General features: G+C 36.2%; 1 long non-coding RNA gene across 1 annotated transcript; it reads left to right on the forward strand.

The window, feature by feature from the left end:
- The first annotated feature begins 452 nt into the window (after positions 1-452).
- LOC148661366 (uncharacterized) lies at positions 453-2,002 on the forward strand. Its single transcript, XR_015939513.1, has 2 exons — positions 453-894; positions 1,337-2,002. It is a non-coding gene; the product is annotated as an uncharacterized LOC148661366 (long non-coding RNA).
- Positions 2,003-9,133: the final 7,131 nt, after the last annotated feature.

Genomic DNA, 9,133 nt, shown 5'->3' on the forward strand with positions numbered 1-9,133 from the left:
TAACAATTGTTTTTTTTTTAAAAAACATTTAATACTCTTTCTATAAACATGTCATTGCCAAATGTTCTCTGCCATATTTATCCCAATTATGTCCAACAGTTCTTTCAGATACATTCAGGTAGTGTACCTATAACTTGAAACTCTGTCAAGAAACTTCAAGGATAATTATTTATATTATATATGTTTATTCATAATTATTTAGGAAATTCAGTAAAGAGCTTTTCATGAAAGAAGCCCACAAGGTTTAACATGGAAAAATGATTTTCGTATGTACTGTCTGATCCTACTTTTGTAAAGCAATTAAAAGTCGCTATGAAATGGTTAAAAAAATAATTTCATTCTTTTTAAGCAAAACACAGTCTGCCTTGTCCTTGATGGAGAACAGCTTGCCTTGGTTTTGCTGAAATAGCTTTTAGAAGCCTTGTCCACAGACCTTGAGGCCCAAGTAACAACCTATCTTCTGTGAAGGACCCTGGGAGATAAGAAACTTTCAACTTTTGGGAACAAGGAGTTCTGCTCTTCTCTCTGCTTTTCCACAGCATTGACGTCTGAAGGCAAGATAGCTTATTATCTATTTGACAGCATAATTAGAATTACAACACACTCTAATACCCACCAATCTCTTAAAAGTGCTTGAACGGACCTTGTTGACAGACTTTGCAGAGCAAGGCACTTTCCAGTTCGAATTTTTTTTTTCCTTGTTGCCATTGTTGAAATGATGTGTTCATTTCTGCAGGTGCAGTTTCAGTCCTTGCCAAAAAAAAAAGGTAGGCGATTGCTTAGCTGTGAAAACAGCTACTCTGTTTTCCTTAAACATCTTCAAGGTCTTACACAACAAATAAATTCTGAAGTGGACATGCCGAAAGAGAGGAGATAGCCTGGCCTCTTAACACGGTAAGCTGGCTCTTTTTCCATTCTGAATAAAGTTCCAATATGTTGTTCTCTTTAAATCAGGAATTTAATTTTATTAGAGTGGCAATGTTAAAGTGTACCTCTGTTACTGCACAAAGGCCTTAATAGTTATTTCCTTATGCATAATACATTTTAGAACATGTTTATCTAAAATGATCACTTGTAAATAAATTAAAAAAATCAGTAACAGAGCCACACCGGTATTATATGTGTAAGGAACTGTTTAGTTCGCAAGAAAAGAGAAAATTGTCATGTTGTGGAAGTTGGTGGGTTTTCTTTTATTTGTATGAGAGAGAGGTTAAAGAGAAAAAAGTTTTGGTTTACCAAACATTTCTAAGAGAGAACTATGAAAAGTTAACAGTTAAACATGCGTGTGGTTATTTTAGAACAACTTCTGTTTCAAACTGTGGTTGACTCTCCTTAGGTCAAGAAAGTAACAAGTCAGAAGGCATTGTGCTCGTTGTTCCTTTTTCCTATGCATATACCTCTTTGAGACGTAGCTGTAAAGAGGTATACGGCATGGGAAAATGGGGCTGCAGAGGTAATCTACTTGATCACAGCCGACTTTCTTTCCGAAGAGAAGCACTGACAACTTGGGGAATTTCATGCGCTTGTTTGTTTCATACCACTGACGGCAAAAGGATTTTCAACTTCCCAGGATGACCAGCGTTATTTTTGTTTTTTTTACTGTGCCTCACTCTTTCCAATTTATGTAACAACTACTTTATGAGGCTATTGAATTATATAAGCTTTGTTTCAGCACAATGTTTGTTTCAACAACTCTTGTTAACTTGCAGTCCAATAAAAAAAAAACATTTGGCTAGAATTGTCATAAGTCATAGATGAGCTTCAAAATTAAACAGCTGAAAACATGTCTAGTCTTGTTTTTATTAATTATACCAGTATACATGCAATGTAATTTGACTATTACAGTGAAATGTAATTTGTCTTTTTTTTAAATATATGTACAGTCTCTTTATATATGTTGTTTAGCTTACATACTGTAAACTATACTGCAAATGGTCATGTAATAATGTTTAATATCTGTCTTGTTGTACATGCTTTAGCTATTAAATGTTAATGTAAAGTATCTTACCAGTGTGTCTAATTATTTGTCTAAAACAAACTAAATAAATGAATGTTTTTAAATTAGTCCCTTTTAATCTGGTGTATTTTCCCCATCTATAGGGCACTTAAAACACCATCAGGAAATCAAATGTCTTTACTGTGTAGTATTTGTACTTCTGCATTATAAAATAAGCACTTTTAGTGGGTCTCACTTTTGCAAGTTGCAAATAATGCAAATAATATTCTCGGTTTAAGTCCGTTTGAAGTATTACCTTTGATTACCTCATTAAATTTGGAATGAATGATAAGGGAACAACTTCTACTGAAGAATAAAAACATAAAAAGAGCAGCAATTAAATATTGGTCTGTATAAGCATTCAATCTTTTAAGTCATTTTAAGGTTTGGGGGGTTTTAATCATACTGTTGAGGTTATGTTGGATGTCATAGAGTGTATTTCAGATCATACTACACATTAAACAGTTTTGACAGCTCTGTCTGAGTATTATCCTGCAGAGCTCATTTCAGTCCATGCTAATTAACTCAACTCAAATAATTTCAACAATGCAGCAATCTATCCCTTTATTTAGAACCATACAGTATGTTGAATTTGATGCTGTGTACATACTCAGTATGGACCACATTTCCAATATTAACTGTTCTTTGAACACATTTTCTGACTAAATCCTATGGTGTTATAAAAAAAATGATTTGATCATTTTAATTGTATAATGAGCAAAAGGACAATGGCTAAACATGCACTTATTAACCTAACCAGGGCCCTTCTAATGTCATTATCTGAGGCAAGGGGTTCGCATTCCTGGTCCTGGGGGCACAAGCACACTTGCCTTCATTCCAGCTGAGCTTAATTACCTGATTGAGGCCTTAATTGAACCATCAAGATCATTTTTTTTTATTCAAAGCTTTGAATATTGATGGTATAATAAAATGCAGCAGTGAGAAAGATAACAGACATGTTTAAAATCAGAGTATACTCCAACAGTTCACACTATTCCTGTCAATTAAATTAAGTGTTCCATTGCGTAACACATCTTGTTTGGAACAAAAACCAGGTGTGTGAGCCTGCAGGTTGGGAACCCCTGATCTACAGCAATTATCTGAGCAACAATCAAAACGCTATTGAAACTACCTCCATCCAGCCATTATCAAACTGCTTATCATGCAGAGAGCAGCAGCAAGTACCAAGCCCGAGCCTGGCAGGGAGCAAAGTGGCACTGAAGGCACACAACTGCTCTCACCCTGGATGGGACAACAATATACACCCCAGGGCTCTGAAGAAACAAACCATTCAGACTAGCCAAAACTTGTCTCCCACCTCAGCCGACGAAGTGTCTTCTTTTTTTTTAATGTTCAAATATGGTAATCCTACAAAAATGATTATAATTTTACACTCAACATCCAGTGTGTTCTTTAATTTTTTATCTCCTTGTATTCTGCATTCTGTACAACAGATTCAACATGAGAATCAGACATGCAATACAAAAGAAAAAGCTAAAGGTTGTTGCTGCACCTTTTTGGGGGACCTTTTGCGGCCTGAATATTAGTCTCAAGGTCAGGTGCATAATTTAATATTTCTCTGTTGTGATCTGAAGGATTTCGGTTGATTATTGCTGGCAAGTGTTTTCCTTCACATTTAACGTAGAACTAGCTTCTGGAGAAAGGCTCTCGAAGCTGCCCTAAAGGCCACGAAAATGGAAAGCTTTTCAGTCTCACACAAACTGAAAACAATGGGAAAGCACATCAGTTTTTAACTAGTATGACCCCAACAGATTTGCCTGGCAATTCGGATTTAAACTGCCATTCTTTCTGTACTATGCTAATTTTTTCTCCTTCGTATGCCTTAAGGCACTCAGTTTTATTTATTTTTTCCAGAAGACAATCTCAATAACCATTTCATTCCAGTTAACTGTTGTAATTGAAGAAGAACTGTGAATTCAAAGTAAACAAGAACCTTTATAAATAGCACAGACAGCAACTACAAACAGAAATAATACTAAGGATATGCTAACAAAGTACATTTCTTTTGATGGGACCCCACAGAAAACACCATATTTAATTGAGCATTTTCACAGCTTGAGGGACCAAATTATTTTAAACTGATTTCCTTCAATATAGCAAATCCATATTTTACCCCAATGAAGCTTAATCAGAGCTTAATTGAAAAAAAAAAACTATTCTCTGCTTATGTGTCGATGTGATAAAAAATAACTGGTCTTCAATGGTATGCCTAGCAGAGACGTGCAGAGACCTTTTGGTGGGCAGTGGCTCAAAAAGGGGAGAAGGGGCACTTTCCAGGGCAGGACTTGTTACATTAGAGTATTCTGGACACAACTCAGTGTCTTCTTGTATTTCTGTGTTTTTTTAATTTTACAGGAAGTGTGGATGTGACTTCAGAGGCATTATAATATTCACAACTTTGGCAAAAAAAATGGTTGTCTATAATTGCTGATTATGTTTGATTAGCAGACAAGATATCTTTCTGTCTCCATCTCTTCCTTTCCTGTCTCTACATGTTCTCTGTCTCTACTTCTTCCTTTAGTGATTCCTTTTCTCCCTGTTCTGATTCCATCTCCTTAATTTTGCCCATTTCTGTTAATGCTCCCTGCTCTTCCAGACACTCATGCTCTTCAATAGGTTCATTAGCTCAAATAAAAAGATACAGATCATTTACTTGTCTTATAAAGCATTATATCTCTATTATTATTATGTACTGGATATCTCTTGAAATTCCTCAATGTACACTACTAAACGTTTAAACATTATTTTATACATCAACATCAATTTTTTTATAATTATATATTAAGCTATAAATTGAATTACGATATAATTATTTATTGGTCTTGACCTAAAAACACTTTGTCAGAGATATCTAAAAATGATCATGGAATTACTACTCATATAGCCTGTATCTTAGGCTTAAATAGGCTACAGTCAGTTTTGATATTAATTAAAACTTAAGTCGTACAACATTAACCGATGTAATCATTCTTGTGAGGCAAGACTCTTCTGTTATTGAGGCGTACGTTTTTGATGACCATTTACCTGTTCGTCTGCCATTTTCTTTTTTCGTACGGCATGCTCTCCTGTTTCTGTGATTGAACCATATATATACATACAACAAAGAATATGCATGTTAGCTGTTTATATCAAATACAAAAAGACTGGCTTGTGTACTCAGTTAATTAAATTTTCTGAAGGAAATCTCAAATCTAGCTACTGTAGCTAAATAGCCATGCAGACAACAACGTGGAGAGTTCGTCGGTTTGCAAACCTAGAACAGGTGAATGAAAATAGGCTTTCTTAAACACAAAGTGCTCAACACGACACCCTTGGTGTGTTACTTTTGTACAGTCCTTCTGAAAAATCTGTGTATCTTCTCACCGTTCAAAAATGTTTAACACGACCTCCACCTCTGTAGTACTAGTAACCTACGTTACTTATCGCTGCTTTTTTCTCCGCTTTTTACAACGAACTGGAGGCGGGCACTTGAACTCGGGTGAGATCATTTAAGTCCAACTTTTTTTTTTTCCTAACAGGAGATCCGTACTAAATACAGAAGCAGAATCGTCAAGTGGCGAAAAAAAATAAATTTGTTGGACTTTTTTCTGCAAGCAAAAAAGTGCACTTGGGCCAATGAGGGCAAAAGGGCTTGAGCCACTGAAACCACCCCGCCCTGCACGCCCCTGATGCCTACATAAATTTACCAAAAATAATCAATATATGCAGCAATGAAAACAGCAGTTGTTTGACAAAAACTGTCCATTATAATAAAACATCCAAAGCATTAGAAGAAATAACGAGCCACAACAAATGGAAACCGTTTGATATAAAATGACGATCAAGGCCTTGTGCAGCTCCTATAATAATTGAATGCAGGCCTGATCCATTATGAAACTATGGTACCTGCATACAGATAAGTTTTTTCTTGCGGGTATCTCAAGATCGTCGATTGTTGATTGTCAAATTAATCTGCATAGGATTCAACAGCCAGAAACAGGGGAAATCAAACAAAAGCACGGTCGTTCTTATTGAAAGCATTTTAATCGAAGGGTTTCAACGTTCGATAGTGGACTTTGCAGACAAAATGGTTTGCATCGTTTCGGCCGTTTCAATCAAAGCAAAGGCATAAGTGATCGTTCTAGCACACTAAAGCGTTAGTGCCATGTTATTGAAACGAGACGCCCCGTAGAAGGAAACGTGAAAATAACAATAGGAAGACTAGTTTATAACGTTATGTATAATTGAAATATAGAAACCCTTGAGAATAACATGAAAGACTCCCGAGAAAGGCTTCATTAACAGCTCGTTTTTCTCATTGCAGGCGACTTAACTAGTACGAGGAACCAGAAGCATCAAGGTGATATTTTGGAATATCGATGGTACATCCTTGCTCGCTGTGTCACATTAACTGCCTTTTGATGAACAAAGCAATGTTAATTGCTAGCAATTCTCTTATCTATATCATTCAGCGGCTAGCCGCAGGTGGTGCTGTAGTCGAGTTGCAGGCCGTCTGCCTGTTCCTCTTAGACGGCCTTTGAGTTTGCTAATGTGGTCTTTTATAAAATACAATGTATCCGATTCACGAACAAAGCACAGCTAAAGTTACTTTCCACGGACGTTGTTTTTCAGCTTGAATCCCTTTAGCCTACCGGATAAATAGAAGATTCGAAGTGAGGTGTAGAAATTATTTAACACAGGTTCTGCAAATTGTAATTTAGAAATGTTAACACAAGCAACGAAAATAGAGACGAAAGATAACCAGCTTTGTAAATCGAAGTTTAAGTACAAACCCAATAATTAAACAACACATATCACGCTCAATTTTAGAACTTTTCTGCCCGGTTTTCTCTGGCCTCTAAAGAGGTTCCTTCTCGCAGCTACATAAATGAGCATGTTCAAAATTGATAAATGAAATGTATACAAAATACAATTATTATATTCCTTAATGTCTTTGATGAAATGACGCCTGGATCCTTAAATGATGGGAGGAATAACTTCAAAAGAAGCTCAACAATCGGTTTTGTAAGTCACTCCTGGAAAAGGAATTTCCCGCTGTCGTCTAATTCAGGCAATAACGCGCATTCATGGAAACACTGAAGGCAGGTTGAAGATTTAGTTCCTGCTTTGGCTGTGCTCCTAAATTAAATTGTAGGCCTCTGTTGAATTTACTGAAAAGGTTTTAAAGTCTGATATGTATTAACAAAATCTAGAATGCAAAGGAGAATAATTGATTATCACTAATAATGACATTTGTCAGCCGTTCTAAATGCTTACTAAAAATACTAATATTAAGGGTAAAATAATTGGTAATCATAAAACGAGTAAAGATATATCATTCTAAAAGAAATGCAAATATATACTGTATTTGCCAATTCTGTCCCTTTCGTGGAACCAGTAGGCAAATACACTCATTAAAAGTAAAATGCATTAAAAAGGGGACGAGAGCCAATGATCATATTGCACGTCCCTTACACTCCTTTCTGATTTAGTATTAGTTTCTTATCCTTGATAGATACCCACCTCGGTTTTACACATTTTACACAGCAAAATTAATGAGATAGATTCTCAAAAATAACCAGCTCTAAAGCTGGTCCTCTTTGCGTATGAGAACACAAATGAGGAGCATCACATGAGCACATTCCGATAATTTACGATTCTTGTATGTGATACCACATACAAATATGCTCTTTGCAGAATGTGCAGATTCCAGTCTACCTATACGAGTATTCCAGGAATGTGCTGATTATACGCGGTATGACTTATGGTATTGGCACACCACCCACAAAACAGCTAAGAGCAGTTTAGCATTCCGCGTCATGGTCGCAACAGTCCTGAATGCGAGGTTTTGACTTCCTTCTAGATAGCAGTATACTTTATACTTCAGGGATTCAAAAAGCCCTTTTTCTTTCTTTCATATTGAGAGGAAAATGCAATGACAGCTTGGGCAACGTTTTTAGAATCTAATCAAAACTTACTTGAAGTTAACATGATTTCGAAAAGCAGGTATTTCCGTTTTACGCAGGTAATGAGCAGTGTAAGACTATCAGAGCTCCTGAAACGGCTAATCAATTAGATGGTTATTTAGCTAGTGTCCGCTAATGACCACTCTGAAAAGCAACAGCTTGACTCTGCTTCTCACAGACACAAGGGCGCCAGATCCTCACACCTTTTCAACGTGAGCGAAAACTTCAATGGGTCCACCATTAGGATCAATGGATTTAATGATCTGTCCATTATCCCGACTTTGATGTTTCTTTACACGTGCAGTTGTTTTACGAGAAGAGTGTCAGTAGGAAAAGACAGAGACGTGGGAGCACAGCTGGACTTGATACCTAATCTGATCAAGCATGGGTTTGTATAAAGACAAGGGTGCATCTGAAGACAATCCCCAAACCGCAAAAGGCCCCCCAATACAATTATCTGATTATGTTACTTTGCCATTTTAAGGGAAATGCGAAGCATTTTCAAAATATCTGCATAAGAAAGCTACAAAGCGAACCCATCCATTATTCACCAGTCTATAAAATCAAGCATCCATGAAGTATTAATGGAAATGTAGTCCTATTTGCAATATTCTAAGCGTTTCTCTAAGAGAGAATCTGAAAAGTCAGAGAATTTACAGAACAAATTATTAAAAGCTGTTTTTCAGTCAGTCACCTCCATCAAATCGTCAGGGTTGTCATTTACTTTTTTGTAATGTAAAAAAATGACGTAACCTGAGTCACGTGTGAAGCTAAAAAAGTACACTTCGGTATATGGCAATCAACGACACCACGGTTCCATCTTTAACCATACCAGCTTTCTTATACTTTCGTTTCAGTTCAACTTTAAACAACTCAGCTGCATATTTAACTGCAAAAACAATTCTTTCAACCAGTAAAACAAGAAGGCGTTTACTTAAATGAACTAGCTCATTGGTCTTACAGTAGTTCTAAAAGCATCGCCTCTCCCTTGTCACAGATTTTAAATCTGACACCAAAAGATTGACATACTCTTTTATTATGTATTATTATCATAATTATGAGAATGGAATGCGACTTTGATGAAACAAGTTGTTTTTCCTCGTTTCCCACACTTTCAACCATGTCGAGAGATGTGCAATTCTACCGGTTTTATTCATTACAATCTTTATAA

The sequence above is a fragment of the Lepisosteus platostomus genome, chromosome 6, assembly GCF_059453375.1.
Source record: "Lepisosteus platostomus isolate fLepPlt1 chromosome 6, fLepPlt1.hap1, whole genome shotgun sequence".
Taxonomy (NCBI): Eukaryota; Metazoa; Chordata; class Actinopteri; order Semionotiformes; family Lepisosteidae; genus Lepisosteus; species Lepisosteus platostomus.